Raw genomic sequence first — 18,114 nt, 5'->3', positions numbered from 1 at the left:
TGCTTAAATGGAGATCTCGTTCCACACTATTGGAATGGAGAACACCTGCGCAAGTATTACCAATAAACAGTCCTTTTTAAAGGACTGGCTTGTATTAATTTTTACTTTTTACAAGTTTCGAAAAAGGGTTAGCCACGTTTTATGGCTAATCGCTTATAAGTGTAAGATATTTTTAAGATCACTCGTAAAGACATGTTTAGTCCATTTTTAATACAAGATTATAAGGGACTGTGCGCAGCCAGTCATTCTTGCCAACCTTTGTAAATTTATTTTTACAAGTATTTGTTCATTACGTGTGTTGTTTTGCTATATTATAAGTGTTACGTTTCCTATCGAGCAGTAATGTTCGCACAGGTCGTGGTCAAGGCAAGTGACCAAGGACCTAAGGCTCCTCGATCACTTGGGGGGCATATAAGGTACATCGATAGCAAAGCATACCAATAAGTATGTAAACACATGAACAAAATGAGTGAAAGCATGCTACGGTACTTAGAGTATTTTTCAAAATTTATATTTTGTTTTATCAAGCCAAAGTACTATGCTAAGTTCGGTCATGCGAACAGATGTTATAATAGACATAAATATTATAGTATCAAAAAGCATTCTGTTGATGGTGAAATCTCGTCAACGAAATTAGGTCGGAAAACTCAAAGGTAAATGCGGCGATGTTTGAATAAGAACTTAGAATTAACTTATGAAAGGATAAACACAGATGATCAATGGAGTCAAAAATGTATATTGCTTAATAGCCTCTCCATACAATGAATTTTCCAACCCCCTTCTCTGTGGAAGTGGGGTTCATTTTATAGTAGGCTCTAATGGCCCTGGGTACATGGTGGTCCAGGGGACCAGATGGTACACGAGAACACTAACAGAAGAGTGGTTCCAGGGGTAGTGGTGTCGGCTCTGGTACAAGGTCAGAGATCATGGGAGCACCTCACCTTCTGTACCTGGTCATGCCTCCACTACCTGCCTGGTACGGGTGTCAGAGGAGTTGCTGGTGAGGACAACCTATGGTACTTTGTTCGTACCTCCACTACTTATCTGACGTGGGTACTATGTCCATACTCTAACCCCTTTTAGTTCATCAGTGGACTCCGTACCTCATGAGATCAATGCCATGTGACCCTCATTTGTAAGGCATAGATGCGAGGTGGTAATGACCCATGCACTGGCTGTGCCTTGCAAGGCTCCTAGTGGCGAGGGGCCTAGCTATACTTGTCTCCTTGCGGCATGGATCCAGACTAGTGACGTGATGGTGCAACGGCCTCTCGAGAAGATGGTGGCCCACGGGCCTCGCTGGGGGCGCGCGATTGATGGCCTCGCTGGGGGCGCGCGGCTGATGGCCTCGCTGGGGGCGCGCGCATGAGGGCCTCGCTAGGGGGCGCGCGCACAGGAGGGCCTCGCTGGGGGCGCGCAGCTGATGGCCTTGCTGGGGGCGCGCGCATGAGGGCCTTGCTGGTGGTGCGTGCCTGATGGCCTCGCTAGGGGGCACGCGCGCAGGAGGGCCTCGCTGGGGGCGCGCGCATGAGGGCCTCGCTGGGGGCGTGTACCTGATGGCCTCGCTAGGGGGTGCATGCCTGATGGCCTCGCTAGGGGGTGCATGCCTGATGGCCCGAGGACCCAATGAGAGTGTAGGCGTATGGGGGTCTAAGTGTGTTCTTTGGGTCTTTTATAAGCGTGGAATATTGAGCATCCATAGGTGTATGTCCCGGGCATCTTTGGCAGCGTTTACGCGTATGAGTGCATCTTGACCCGTGAGCATGTCAGCCTTGCGCGGGCACGTCGGACCTCACTATGTGAGGGCCTTGTGCACCTATCCTCTTGCAGTATTCATTGTGGCCCCTTAGCTTAGCAGAGCCAAACCTTGCGGCTCATAATGTGTTGTTTCTCATGAGATGATCTCCTGTATTCAACAAGGCCTACAGGCTCGAGCCCAATAGCATGAATAAGTGACCTTTATCCCTATGTTCCAACCAGGGACTAAAGAGTTTTTATTTGGTGGATTTTTGGCATCCACACTTGCCCCCCAGTCTATAGGGAGGCCTTTAGGCGTTCTTGTAGACTCCTCTCTTCCTTTTTATTTTTTATTTTATTATTTTTTTTTTTGGTATTCATCATGCTCGAGGTCCTTTGGAACCCACGCGAAAGGGGGTTCGATAGGTCTCTCTTTGGTGCACCTTGGTTGCATCTATAAGGATATATTGACCCCTTGGGTTCTAGTTATCCTTTTATATATTTTCGCGCGCGCTTATTATTTGTTGCGAGAAGCGTCATTCTCGTCATTAGGCATAGTACTATTTTTGCAAGCGTCTTCTTTGAGACCCTTTTTGCAAGCGTCTTCTTTGAGACCCTTTGGAAGCGTCTACTTTGAGACCCTTTTCGCTAGCGTCTACTTTGGAGACCCTTTTTACGGTTGTCTACTTATGAGACCCTTTTTGCAAGCGTCTACTTTGGAGACCCTTTTTGCAAGCGTCTACTTATGAGACCCTTTTTGCAAGCGTCTACTTTGGAGACCCTTTTCTCAAGCGTCTGCTCTTGAGGTGATCTCCCCTCGGGTGGGGACTTTCATGGCTAGATGGTCTTCGTTCGATCTCCAACTTGGTTAGTGACCCCTCTAGCACGATGCCCCCCTTCTATATGGAATCCCCAGACATATTGGTAGTATGGCCACTGGAGGAAGGTTCGCTTTCTTCGACATGGAAGTTCTTATGGCCCTCTTCCACACGTATGTACCTCTGTGCTCTCTCTCGAAGTCGTCCAAATCTGAAACTTCTCCTTTAAGCATGTTACTCCATAACTTGCTTCCTGGACGAACTCCGGCTGTAATAGCCATCTTGAGCTCCGCTTTGGTTAAATCTCCCACCTTTGTTGCTTCTATACTGAACCTATGGATGTAGTCCTTCAAACTTTCATTCTCGCCTTGTTTGATGTTAGCGAGGCTGGTAGTTGGCATGACGTAGTCACACGCTGCATGGTGTTGCTGAAGAAATTCATCAGAGAATTGTTGCCATGACTTGATTGTTCCTGGCCTTAACCTCCTGAACCACTTATGTGCCACTCCTTTAAGAGTAACGACGAAGCAATGACATTTTGCTCTGCTGTTGACCCCTCTTAACCTCATCAAGTTATTGAAGGAGTCTAAGTGATATTTTGGGTCTGTAGTACCCTCGTACAGAGTCATGCGAGGCTCTCTGAAGCCAGTGGGCATTTGTTCAGCCTGAATCTCCCTTGTGAAGGGTGAATCACGGTCGAATTCTCCATCATCCATGTGCCCCCCAAGTGCAGTGGTGATCTTGCCTCGAGGGCTTTGCATTTTGGTGTCTAGTCCCCTCCTCTTTTTGCATAAGGAATTTTGTGGGTTCTCGGGCTGATCCCTTGCCTTGGTTGTGTCCCTTGGTGGAACCGCGGGGGGTACGTCTCTTACTTCTGACCTCTCCCCATGGAGCTCTTTTCTTAGGCCAGGGGGTGGCCCTTTTGAGGGGACTTCGGCCTCGTTCTTATGACCATCATCTTCTCTCTACCTATGCTCCTGGGGACATTTCGTTGGCCTATGTCCCCCATGGTACTTTGCCTGGGGGGTTTTACTGGCGGAACGTTGGGTTCCCCCATCGTCTATAGGGACAGTGTTTTCCCCTTTTTCATGCTCCTTCCCTTTACGCTTTGGGAGGGGTATGCTTGACTTCCCTTGTCGTAGGCTGTTTAAAACCTTCTGCATGTTCTCTATCATGGTTTCCAGCCTCCTAGTCTTTTTATGCAACTCGTGAATCTCATCCTTGTAGAAGCGCGTCCTTGAGCTGGAACTTACCGAGCGTACCCCGGGACCCTTGCCTGCCCAGTGCGTCGAGGGACCGGGGTCCTGGTGGCCTGAGCGTGGGGTCAACCAGGGTCGGTTAAGTGGATACACTAGTGGCTCTTAATGACCTCCGTCGGGCTGGGTACCTGGGGACGATGCTTCCCTCTCCTCCTCTGGGGGAAGAGGTTCTTCCGGTCCACCTCCATGCTCGGGCAGAGGGGGGTCTTTCTTAGAAGGCCTCCGCTCTACTTCGTGTCGGCGAACCTCAACCTCTTGTATTTGCCGTAGGCGTTTTGAACGTCTTAGCATCTTTCTTTGTTGGAAATGATGGAAGAACACTGGCTTGATGCTTGTTCTTCGCACAGACGGCGCCAAACTGTTGACGGTGAAATCTCGTCAACGAAATTAGGTCAGAAAACTCAAAGGTAAATGCGGCGATGTTTGGATAAGAACTTAGAATTAACTTATGAAAGGATAAACACAGATGAACAATGAAGTCAAAAATGTATATTGCTTAATAGCCTCTCCATACAATGAATTTTCCAACCCCCTTCTCTGTGGAAGTGGGGTTCATTTTATAGTAGGCTCTAATGGACCTGGGTACATGGTGGTCCAGGGGACCAGATGGTACACGAGTACACTAACAGGAGAGTGGTTCCAGGGGTAGTGGTGTCGGCTCTGGTACAAGGTCAGAGATCATGGGAGCACCTCACCTTCTGTACCTGGTCATGCCTCCACTACCTGCCTGGTACGGGTGTCAGAGGAGTGGCTGGTGAGGACAACAAATGGTACTTTATTCGTACCTCCACTACTTATCTGACGTGGGTACTATGTCCGTACTCTAATCCCTTTTAGTTCATTAGTGGACTCCGTACCTCATGAGATCAATGCCATGTGACCCTCATTTGCAAGGCATAGATGCGAGGTGGTAATGACCCATGCACTGGCCGTGCCTTGCAAGGCTCCTAGTGGCGAGGGGCCTAGCTATACTTGTCTCCTTGCGGCATGGATCCAGACTAGTGACGTGATGGTGCAACGGCCTCTCGAGAAGATGGTGGCCCACGGGCCTTGCTGGGGGCGCGCACGCATGAGGGCCTCGCTGGGGGCGCGCGGTTGATGGCCTCACTGGGGGCGCACGGCTGATGGCCTCGCTGGGGGCGCGCGCATGAGGGCCTCGCTGGTGGCGCATGCCTGATGGCCTCGCTAGGGGGCGCGCGCACAGGAGGGCCTCGCTGGGGGCGCGCGCATGAGGGCCTCGCTGGGGGCGTGTGCCTGATGGCCTCACTAGGGGGTGCATGCCTGATGGCCTCGCTAGGGGGTGCATGCCTGATGGCCCGAGGACCCAATGAGAGTGTAGGCGTATGGGGGTCTAAGTGCGTTCTTTGGGTCCTTTATAAGCGTGGAATATTGAGCATCCACAGGTGTATGTCCCGGGCGTCTTTGGCAGCGTTTACGCGTATGAGTGCATCTTGACCCGTGAGCATATCAGCCTTGCGCGGGTACATCGGACCTCACTATGTGAGGGCCTTGTGCACCTATCCTCTTGCAGTATTCATTGTGGCCCCTTAGCTTAGCAGAGCCAAACTGTAACGACCCAAATTCACTAATAAGGCTTAAGGGCCTTGATTAGTGTGCCGGGAGGGCATGATGGGAATTATGTGTGACTATTATGATTAAGATGCATGATTATGATTTTAAGCATGTTATATGACTATGTGAATTATATTATGTGATAATTATGATGTGTGAATTGTACCACGTGGGTGCTGTGATACCAGTGTGATGCACGTGCCGAGACGGTCCTAGAAAGCTAGATAGTGGTAACTGGTAATTTGGTAACCTGCGTAACTGTTAGTAACCATAGAGAGTAACAGGTTTTATGGGGAAAGTGGTAGAATTGCAAAGCTGGTGAAAAGACAGGTATGGCCTTGAGGTTTAGTTAGGAAGGGGTATTAGTGGAAGGGTCGAATAGTCATTTGGTAGGATAAATGATCATTAGCTGAAGGGAAAATATCATATACGTATAACATTTGGAGAAATGAGTTTATGCTGAAATTGGGGACCTAGAGGAAGAGCAAACCTAAGAAGAAGAAGGGAGAAGCTGAATTTAGTTTTGGAAGAAGAATTTAAGGGTGATTGAAGTTGTCAAGCAAGCTTAGATCAAGAATACTCAGAGGTAAGATTTTGATTATGATATATCTAAGTTTTAAGTCTGAAATTTTAGATAATGAATGTGAATTGAGGCAAGTTGGTGGCTGGTTTTATGTGAATTCAGAATTGGGGAAATCAAGGGGGAAGGAGGTTTAGAGCTGGAGGTTGGACTCACCACTCAAGGTAAGGTTTCTGTGTGATTATTAGGCTTGTTTCTGTTAAGGTTTAGGGAGTTTGGGGTGTGGTTTGTGTTTGAGTTCAGGTTGTTCTTAATTTTCTGGTTTGAGTTGTTAAGTATGAAATTCAAGAGTGAATTTTAGGATTGAAGGTGTGAGTGAGCTTGGGCATGATGTTTTTGGGTTGTTGTGAGGTTTATTAAGGGTTTAGAGTTGGTTTTGGGATTTAGGATGGAGTTTGGGGGTGATTTGGAGAGGTTGAAGCTCGGGAAAACGCGAAGGAAAAACCCAGAATTCTGGGCTGCGAAGGCGTGCCGCGGCACGGGTTTTGTGTGCCGCGGCATGGAGTCCCTGACTGATGGGTGCCGCGGCACAAGAAAGTGGTGTCGCGGCACAAGGCCAATTTCAGAGTGTCACTTTTGGCAATTTTTGGCCTTTGCTCCGGGGGTTCGGGGGATGTCTCCGGGGTGTTGTTCTAAGGTTTTGGGGGTTCCGAGAGTGTGGGTTAGGCTCCGGGAAGGTAGTCTTGGATTGGTTAATGACAAAGAATATTATATTTGTGTTGTGATTAGGACTTTGGAGAGGCTCGTGGTAGAGGACCGTGCTTGCGGCTACGTGGCATCGAAAACCAGTGAATTGAAAGGTAAGAAAACTGCACCCGAATGTATGAATGTAATGGGACTAAGTGCTCCCGAAAGTTGTATTGTGTCAAGGTTGGTATTATGCCAAGGGACACGAAAAAGCGGTCTAAGAGTACCGTACATGATTTTAGCGCACGGAGCGCGAATTGGCCACTGGGCGCCGGAAATAATAGGATAACAGAGGGAGCTGCCTGTGAGCGCTAGCCCTGGTTATTGTCTGTGCATTATGTATTTGAGCTGAGATGCTTAGTATATGAAATACTTGATTGATGATATACTTGAGTTGATGAGATGCTATATGTGTAATTGACTTGTTGCTAGTTGTTCATGCTCTGTTGTTGCTGTGTTTTCTTGCTGGGCCTTGGCTCACGGATGCTTCGTGGTGCAGGTAAGGGCAAGGGCAAGCTGGACCAGGCCTGAGATGGAGAGCTCCGAGGTGAAATGTACATAGCCAGCCGTTCGATCACCACGGTCGAGGAGTGTGTCAGGACAGAGATTACCTAACAGCTCGTTTTTGCCTTAGTATGGCCAGTCAATGTATTTAAACTTTGTAAATTTTGTAAATGGCCCTTAAACTGTCATTTTTGGGATCCCATGTAACGGAACAATGTTTAGTAATGAAAACGCAACTTTTGAGACCAAAACACTTTTAACCCTAGTTCCTCTACTGTTTCAGAACACGTTTTTACTTTAATGACTTGAATAGCAAGTATGGCACTTTATAAACACACAGTGTAACGGTCTTGGCTATCCAGGGCGTTACACAAACCTTGTGGCTCATAATGTGTTATTTCTCATGAGATGATCTCCTGTATTCAACAAGGCCTACAGGCTCGAGCCCAATAGCATGAATAAGTGACCTTTATCCCTATGTTCCAACCAGGGACTAAAGAGTTTTTATTTGGTGGATTTTTGGCATCCACACATTCTTTTACACCGCGAGCAGTACTGCTCGGATGTAATTGTTTAATTAAAAGTAAAGATGCCCTCGCAGCAATAAAAACCAATTGTCTTTATAATACGACCCGTGGGCCATAAAAACGAAATAAAAGAAAAAAAATATTATTGAGGAGTAGGAGGGTCTTGAGGATTGGGAGGAGTGCCTTGGTCGGCCGGAGGACCAGCTTCAGTATTGGCGGCAGGCACTTTGGCCTGCTCTTCCTCCTCCAGCCGGATGGCGCATTGCGCCATCAGAGTCCTCTTCAACCGCTCGGACAGGTAGTTGAAGTTGGCCTCCCGGTTGTGCTTCCAGAATTCGTAGAAGCAGAGGTGAGTGGCTTCCTTATACTTCTTCAAATTCTTGGCTCCGTCCTCCTCGAGCTCCTGCACTCACTTCTCAAGCTCACTCGTTTCCTGCCTGCTGGCTGTCAGATCAAGCTCAAGCTGCTTACATTCTTAGGTGACGAGCTTGGCACTTTCCCTGAATTTTTCCCGGGCATCGTTGGCTTTCTTCAAGGCATCTTGGGCATCCAGAAGCTCCTTGGTGAGAGTAGCTTGGTCCTCGCACATTTGTTCGTACTGTTTGGACAGCTCCTTATTCTCCTCAAGCAGCTTATCCTTGTCAGCCTCAAATGCTTGCTTTGTCTGGGTAAGCCTGGAATCGAAGTTCTTGCCCTGAGAAACCAACGCCCCAACACGGTGCCAGCCAGCAATTAGAGTTAGCATCCCCTGAAAGACAAAAAGTGAGATAAAGTAAGGAAAAGAAATCAGACGTAAATGAAGCCTCCATTGAAGCGGTTTCAGTGATGGCAACCTGACTATGTCTGTGCTTCGAGAGTTTGTATATCCTCTCCCTGGCTGAGCCGACCACGAAGCTGGGCAGGGAGCCTTCGGGCAGGTTGCCCAAGGCCTCCTTGTCAGCAGCCCTAGAAGAAGGCTGTGGATTAACAGGTGTGGGAGACGCCTGCTCGGTGGAGGGCGGAGGTGGCGAGTTCTCCTTGGAGGGGGCGGTGGCTGGAGCATCGTCTGTTCGAGCCTTCTTCGAGGGGGTCTTGCTGCTTTCCCCTCGAGCCCTCTTGCTATCCTTCTTTGGGACAGAAGAGGCGGCAGCGGCCTGATAGTGCTCAAAGACGTCCTCGGAGTCCATACCTGCACAAAAAGAAGCAACACAAACAGTAAGACCAAATGGTCATGCAGGATACAAGGATAAAAGTAAAAGGATTATAAGTAAAGTACCCGCGCTACAACTACTGGTCGTCACATTATTTACTGAACTACCTAGTTTCTAGAAGAAATCTGAATTTAAGGAAGGAGCATTCCTAAAGTTGCCATCCCCATCAAATAGATGAGAGGGAATTGGAAAATGATTTAAAAGCGAGATTGTTATACCATTTTCATCCGACGAATCATCAGAAAGTTCGGTAAGCTCGGCAACCTTTTGTTTTCCTTTGCCCTCGGGGGCCAAGGGTTTCTCTACACAACGAGGGATGGCAGGTTCCCTGATCGTAACCCCAGTTGGTCTCCTCCGTGGAGGAGACACTTGGGGTTGCTGCTCGGATTCCACTTCGGCTTGGGCATTCCCTGCCGGAGGTTCGCTCGTCGCTGGTTGAGGATTCCAGAGGCCGACCAGCCTATGGTTAGCCTCAGTAACTAAATTTTTGACACTCTTATCAGCATTCGGCATGCTGGCTAAGAGTGTCGCCCTTGACTCCATCCCTGGAGTTGGGGTTGGGCGTAACCATGGGCCTTGAACACAGTGGAATGTCAAGACATTGTGATAGAAAAACACTAAGCGAAGAAGCTACTGGCGTAAGAATCTTTACCTCCTCGGGTGAAAGCCAGATTGTCTGCAGCTAAGTTAGGAGTAAGGAAATATTCCTAATGATACCTCCCCACGTTAGAGATATGAGTAGTGTCGGACAAGAAAGTGCGCCCGGTTTCTTGGTGGCAAAAATGGAAAAACCCCGTGCCATCTTGGTTGGGGTTGGACTTAAGGTCAAAGAGAAAGTTGACCTCGTGGGGAGTAGGCTCTGGCCATTTCTTGAATTTGTAAAGGATATAGAGTGAGACCAGCATTCTATACCCATTCGAGGTGGTTTGAAAGGGGGCAACTCCAAAGTAATTTGCCACCCCCTGAAAGAGCGGATAAAGAGGCAAGGTGGCACCTGCCTCGAAATGAAACCGCAACCAGGCACTGTAGGCTCCACCTGGTAGGTTGGCCTGCTGGTCGATAGAAGGTCTGACTAAGGTCACCCCCGTCAGGTTGTATTTATTTAAGTAGTTGGCGATCATCCGCATCGTCACCCTACTTTGGGGAACAACGTGCCACTCAACATCCGGCTGATCAGCATGTCGAGGACGGGCACGCCTTTGAACATTGGTGTCAGGAGCATACTCACCTCAACCACTGGTCGAGGGGGCATCAGCAGTAGGCTGGCCTGAGGAGTTAGGGGTTTTCCTTTTTTGAGCTTTTGTTTTTGTTCGAGCCATTCTCTGGGTTAGGACTGGAGGAAGGTTTGGGATAGGGCGAGAAAAAGGGATATCTGGTATCAAAGTAGATGGGTTTTCTTCACCTTCAAGCAGTTGAGCCAGGAGGTCATCTTCAATGGGTCTTTCTCCTCCCCAAGGGTCTTGCATATGAACTGCAAACAGACAATGGAGGAGATAAAACACATAGTCTGCGGAGTTACGTGGGAGATTAAGATAACGTTGCTCGCGTCTATTGACCAGCAGCATCCTACCCATACTCTAAGTTTGGCGCTAGCAGTTCGAAAAATGGATAAAAAAAAAAGGAATAAAATGTTTTCTGAGAAGGAACTTTTTCAACTCCTAAAGGGCGGGAAAAAACCCAGTTTTTTCAACTGGCTTAAAAATTGAATTTTTACGTCGATCTTACGCCCTAAGCCTATGATCCTTACTATCGAACTAGCTCCTAACTTATATAAAGAGGAAATACACTCTCTTAACAAACATTAGAAGGTTTATACAAAAATCCTCATAAAACCCTACTCAAGAACACGGGAAATCACAGAGTACAATGATTACATGCATGGCATAAAGTAGAGTTTAAAAGACGCAGTGATTACCTGGGCAAAGGTGGAGATTCAGAAAAACAAAGGATTTCGAGTCGGAAAGACCTTCGGCAGGACGTCTGAGCAGTGTCAAAAGCCTGGGCTCTGAAGCAAAGTTCTTGAGGTTCTTGATGGGAATGGTGAGTAAAAAATTACAAGGAAGAAAAATAAGTTACTTATAGAGGCTGAGGTATGGAAAAAAGTTGCAATCATTACTTTCCCATTTTCGAAACGTGGGGGAGTGTATAAGCCATCAAATTGATTTCTTGAAAACCGAAAAGGCTTGATTAGACATAATTGTGTCACGGTTTTCAAAAATGCACGAGGATCCTGACAGATTTCGTGGGGCATATGAACGGTTGTTTCCCTAAAAGTTTCTTTACTGTTGGTCGCACTAAACAAACTTGGGGGCAAATGTTATCCAAAAAATAGGCATGGATGACATGGTAAATATTTAAATACACATGGCTGACATCTGGTAGGAGTCTTGTTCGTATATCGACCAGAAAGATATCTATGGCGCAACGCTCAATGGTTATATACGACCAGCGTGGTCGTATACTCGCTATATTTGGAGAAAATCTTAGGCAGTTATAACCATACCCGAAATTATCTCCCATGATTTCCTGAGTATCCGATTATTTAGGAAAGAATATCTGTAACAAATTAATGTAATCTTCCTTGAGCCTATAAATAGAGAAAAATAGCTCAAGGAAGAGGACTTTTGGCTTTTTGATTATCTGAGATTAGAGTTTTACAAGTGTATTAGTGCTATCACCTTCGATATATTCTTTTGTTCTTCAGAGGTTTGTGAAACTCATTGAACCCTAGTTCTTTGATCACTCCTTTGAATGTTATATCAATAACAGCTCAAGTGGACGTAGGTTATTACCAGATTCTGGGGCCGAACCACTTTAAATTCTTGTGTTCTTTATTTTTGTCATTACATTCATTTCAACGTATTTGTCCACATCAAGCATTTCTGACTCTGTGTCAGTTGACCAAAATCAGGGTCAACACAAGGGAACCACTTATTAGCGCCATTATTTGTATATAGGCCAGGGGAAAATGTTTATTAGCATTGTTATTACTGGTAGGAATGAAATAACATGCTTATTAGCTATGTTGGATTTGTGAAAATACTTGCACATCGTTGTATGTATTGTTATTTGCTAATGGATATCATGAGGTGCTTATTAACACTATGAATGCATATATATTTTGTGTGATGACATGCTTAATAGCATTGCATATGTATGTTATCTGATGATCTTGGATCGTCAGGCGACAAATGGTATAGTTATGACTTACCTAATGGCTGATTTGATCTCTGTAGGGTGCATTGAGTGTCAGAATGAACCCTCGTAGGTCAGAGAGACTGGCTGGCCAAAAGTTACAAGCCAGTGGAGGGAATGATCAGGGCTAGGCCCCACTGCCAGCTCCAGAGAGCTGGCACCAAGTGCTTGCTAATATGCAAGCCAGGTTAGAGAGGCAGGAAGAAGAGATACGCCTCTTGAGACAGCAACAGGTTCTAGTAGGGAACCTATAGGCTTCGGTACCAACAGTGGTACAACATGAGGTATCAGTAGTTGTACAACCCCAAAGAGGGGGAGATAAGTGGGAACCCCTATATGAAAGATTCAGGAAGCAACACCCTCCAGTTTTTTAGGGTGGTTCTGATCTATTGAAGGCTGAGTAGTGGATGGCTATGATAACCACTATCCTAGACTTTATGAGGGTAGGTGGTAATGAATGAGTGGCTTGCGCCACTTATATATTTCGGGAGGATGCCCGAATATGGTGGGAGGTGGTATCCCAGACCAGGGTAGTTACCATTATGGAGTGGGAAGAATTTAGAACCTTGTTCAATGAGATGTACTACAATGACGCAGTTAAGGCTGCGAAGGCTGAGGACTTCAGCTTGTTACTTCAGGGTAACATGTCAGTGACCGATTACGCCTTGAAGTTCAACAGATTGGCAAAGTTTGTCGAGGATCTGGTGCCCATTGATGGGACAAAAAGAGAGAGATTTCTATAGGGGCTACAACTTATGATAGCCCGGGATGTTCGTATTACTATTGTGCAAGGAGTGACTACTTATGCACAGGCTGTGGAAAAGGGGCTTACAGCTAAGAGTGCTAAGAACAAGATCAAGCGTGATAATGCAGCTAGAAGGGATTCTAGGAGGTCGGGACCTCCATTTCCAGGTTTTGGTAGGGGTGGAGGCCCCAGTGATCAGAAAAGGAAGACCCCAGACATAGTTTCAGTTCCAAGGCCAGAGAGGAGGCCACGGGGTATACAGATGGGCCGCCAGGGTGGCGGTGAGACATGGAGGGCATTCCCAGAGTGTCCTAGGTGCAGGAGGCGCCATGTTGGGGAATGTTGGGCAAATGCCTGTTTTTTTTGTGGTAGTACAGGGCACCTGAAGAAAGATTTCCCGAGAGCTAGAAAGGAGGAGCCGAAGAAGGTGGATAGCCTGGCTCCAGCTCGGGTGTTCACCTTAACCCAGACAGAGGCTGAGGCTAGTCCCTCAGTGGTTATAGGTCATCTTTCTAGTGCTGGAACCTTTTACACTGTTCTTATTGATTTGGGTGCTACGCACTCCTTTGTTGCTAATAGAATTATAGATGGGTTGTGTAGACCTTGTGATTTAATGCAGATCCTTCAACTTTGGGCAATCCTTTTTAATGTGTCCTTCTTCTCCCCAGTTGAAACAAACTTTCGTCTTATATCTTCATTCTCCTGAATGCTTCCTCTTGCAGATAGGGCACTGGGGATATTCCATGTATGGCTTCTTATTCCCATTACTTTCTGACGCAGTCTTATTCTTTTTATTGGCCTTTTGATTTTGACCACCGTCATGTTTTCGTTTGTGGTCATTCTAGTCATTATTATTCCTTTTGGCGTCCCTTCTGGCCGCACCTTCCTTCCAGATCCTTTCTTCAGCCTGCTCAGCTTCCAAGGCTACCTCTAAAGTTTCCGCATAAGTGGTTATTCCCTTAATCAACTTCACATCACGGGCTATCATAGGTTTCAGTCCCTTCACGAATCTTTGAATTCTTAGCGTCTCAGTGGGTACCATGTCCGCCACGAACTTAGCCAGCCTATCAAACTTCCTGGCATAATCTGTCACAGAAGAATTCCCTTAAGTAAGCGCGACAAATTCATCGACCCTTGTGGCTAGAATCGCAGGACTGTAATACTTCTTGTTGAACACTTGGATAAACTCGTCCCATGTCATAATGCTCACATCTCTAGTTTGTTTCACTATATCCCACCAGATGCGGGCGTCTTTCTTTAGCAAACTTGAAGCGCATGAGACTCGATCTTCGTTTCCTAGCCGCATGTGTTCTAATATGGACTCCACCGATCGAAGCCACTCTTCTGCTTCTATCGGGTCTGACCCACCATCGAAGTTCGGTGGTTGCTACTTCCTAAAGTGTTCATATACTGCCTCGTAGCGAGGTTCTGACAACTATAGTAATTGTACTAGAGGAACGACTTGCTGCGCCACTTGTTGTTGTTGCCCTGAGTTTATTTGGAACTCTTCTTCCCTTCTCCTTAGCTCTGCCCTAAGACATGCATTCTCCCTTTCCAAATTTTCTCGAGCAGCTACCGGATTGTCCACTATATTGGGTGCCTCTGGCACTCCTGGGGCTACTGGGAATTCTTCATAGGTAGGGGTGGCGGCTACTCTTCTTCCTCGCCCCATTCCTCGACCTCAGCCCCCGCCTTTGCCTCTACCTTGGCCATTTAGTCTTTCGGATCTTCTTGGTTCCTGCTCCATGTGTCTTCTCTGATTCCCCAAAAGAGAAAAGAATTGAAAAATTAAGACAAACAAAACAAAAGAGGGTACAACTTAGCCTATCGTACTACTGTCTATTAGGTCCATCTATCTATAAAAACTACCCTATTACAATTAAGTCCAACTCGGGTAAATGGGCCTCAACAATTGAATCTTCCATGGAGGAGGGTTGGGTTCAGTATATTGTACCCACTACTAAGGCCCCCTAACTTCCACTTGGACCCAAAAGACAGGAATTTGAACCCTTGCTTTATTAATTTTTATTCATTTAATTAGATCCAATCTAATAATGAAAAGCAAATGGGCTAACCCATAAGAGAAGAATTTAAAATTTACACTTTCAATTGAATCTAAAATTTTCTTAACACTTACTAAAAAATGAAACAATAATAAAAGAAAATAACATGTTTAAAAAAAATAGCAACTAATGAAAATATTCTAAAACAACATATAATAAAATTTAACGATGTGTTCTTATATGCGTCTAATCTTCCACATCGGATCCATCATCATACTCGGGGTTTAATATTTTTCTTATAGCTTTATCCTTTGTCCATTGGGCTAATTTATGAAAATAACACAAGAAAAGCATTACAAACATATTTGGAAAACAATGTATATACTTACTTGGTAACGAGTAGGTCCTTTGTAGCTATCGTGTGTATTTTGTGGGAATGTTCAGGACCAATATAGACATGGGCTCTGATACCACCTATAACGCCCTAATTTCTCATAGATTACCAAGAACACAGCGTTGGGTCATAATCGTAAATATTGCTATTTTATTTAATAAAAGCTTAAAAATAAATACATGGATCCATGGTTTTATAAAAACAAAATACTTGTCTTTAACATAAAAATGAGCAACATTTAAATAAAACTTTAAAATAAACTTAAAAAAAATAAATAAATAATTTGGTCCGCTTGATCTTGCTCGACTATATGGTCCCCAACGAATACATCACGAAGCTCTTAGGTCTCACTCGCCACCGGCCTTTCTATCCTTAATTTCCTGAAATAACAACATCATAAGGAGTGAGCTTCTAAGCCCAGTAAGGAAAATACAAACAAAGGGTTAGTCATATAATCAAACATAACATAAATTCACAAGAGTCATACAAACACAAACCTCTAGATCATATCATAACTTAAGTCATGATTCTAAATCATAATCTAAGCCATAAATCATAAATCATACTCTAAGTCATAAGTCATAGGTCATAAGTCATAGATCATAGATCATAAATCATAACTATAGTCATATATCATAATCATAATTAAAATAACAAGTCAGATATAATAAAAATATAAGTGTTTATACATGGGTGGCAATTAAGCCCCGGACAAAAGTCTGTCATACACCGGACATAGGTCCATCATAAAGTGTTGGCAACCGAGCCTACCGAACATAGTCCGTCATACACCATTGGACACCTTAGGTCCAGACACACTTACCCCTTTATTGTACCTGAAATGTTAGGTCATACAAACATAAACTATATCATACATTACATAAACTAGATCATAATACTAAACTATCTAATTTTCCTTACTAACACCGGGATAATTGAGAACAAATGCGGGACTTGGAACACTCCTAAAACCAGCAATAAAAATAGTGAGTATTTCTAAAGGAAAGAGATGAAAGGAATAGAACTAAACCACCAAGAGGAAACTTACCGAAAAGACACCTTAAGTTCAAAGAACTTAAAAGCCTTTATTGACCTTATGGATTGGTCTATCCCCATTACCGAAATGCACTAACCTCACTTCCCAAAGTGTTTTATAAAGCTTAAGAATAGAAAAGTTTTTTCCCAACCCAAGTATTTATCACTCTTATGGTCTCACTAGCACCTTGGAGTCTGATCACAGCTGAAGAGTAAGTGAAAGGGCTGGGTCCTAAGTCCTATTTATAGAGTTCTAGGAATAAAAATCTTCTTTTTGGCTTTGAATAAAAAATAATGAATTTAATTGGAGATATTTGAATATTCGTCAATCAGAGGCTGAAGACTCGGTCAAAACTATCAATGGTAGGTCTAAGGAGTCAAAGTTGGTTTTTAAAAATTAAGAACAAAAAAAATATATTAATATAGGCGATATATTGGCTGCCCTCTAGTCCCGAGCCTCCGTTCGTACGATCGTGCAACGTCAACGTGTTTTTCCGCATTCTTCGTTAGGCGATATATCGGCTCCTTTCTGCGATATATCGACATATGTGATTATTTTAAACACGTAATTGCACTTTTTCAGCATAATTAAGGTTGGATAATTACTTTGACTGAGTCAAACTATGACCCTAACAGTTTCTGGTGAAGACTAAGTCTTATATTTCCTTATTTTATCATTAAAATAATAATTCCTTAATAATCATGCTTATGACAATTGTCATATTCCTATTGGCTCCATTTAAACCTTAGGTTATAATAAGAAATATATTTAGGACCAGCAATATTAATCAAACCTTATGTTATAATTAATATTCTTAAACTATATGTTAAACTTATAAAATCCATAACTATTGCTAGTTGTTTCCAACTAAGTCCCGGTTTGAACCAAAATCCACGAAATCTAAAATATTACAACTACTGCTATCTAGCTAACTAAGTAAAATTCCAGGACGCTATAGATTTTCCCTTCATAGAAATGCTATAGCATTCTCTGGCGGTGAGCTGGTCTCTTCTTACGGTGCATATCCCCGAGGTTGAGGGAAATTTCATTGCCAGGTGTCGGATTGACGTGATGGCTTCAAATGCCATCAGTGCAGGTCGGCCCAAATTTGCGTTATATGCAGCCGGACAATTGATTACCACCAACTCGAGTATTTTGGAGACAGTTCGTGACTCTTCTCCCAATGTCACCACTAGTCCGATTGTCCCTATGGTCGTTGCTCCTTCACCCGAAAACTCGTACAAAGTCATTGAGGTCGCCTTCAAATCGAATATAGACAATCCCATCTTTGCCAGGGTGGACCTGAAAAGTAAATTTATGGAACTTCCGTTATCCACCAGTATTCTCCGTAACCTTTGGTTAGCGAGTTGCACGGTTACCACCAGCGGATCATTGTGTGGGAATTGGACGTGACTAGCATCCTCTTCCGTGAAAATGATTGGTTGTTTTTCCAACCGTTGTTGCCTCGATAACCGCTACTCTGGGACAAACTCCACATCGTTATGAGACTTCAACTCATTGATATACCTCTTTTGGGCCCCACTGCTCATGCCCGCCAAATGAGATCCTCCGACAATAGTGGTTATATCTCCTCCTACTATTGGGGGAGGGTCGATCTGATTCGTCTGAGCTCCAAGTTGACCTATCGGAGCTTCTGAAACTGACTAAGGATTCTGCCCGGCAGATTGATTGGGAACTACTCGATTTCGGGCGTACTGGGCCAATGGTCCAGCTCGAATAAGAGTTTCAATTTCATCCTTCAGCTGCTGGCAATCATCAGTGTTATGACTGATGTCATTGTGGAATCGGAAAAAATTTGAAGGATCTTTCTTTGCCCTCAGGTGCCTTAAAGGCTCTGGCTTTTTCC

Source organism: Humulus lupulus, chromosome 2 (genome assembly GCF_963169125.1).
Source record: "Humulus lupulus chromosome 2, drHumLupu1.1, whole genome shotgun sequence".
Lineage (NCBI taxonomy): Eukaryota > Viridiplantae > Streptophyta > Magnoliopsida > Rosales > Cannabaceae > Humulus > Humulus lupulus.
This window is presented reverse-complemented; position numbering follows the sequence as displayed.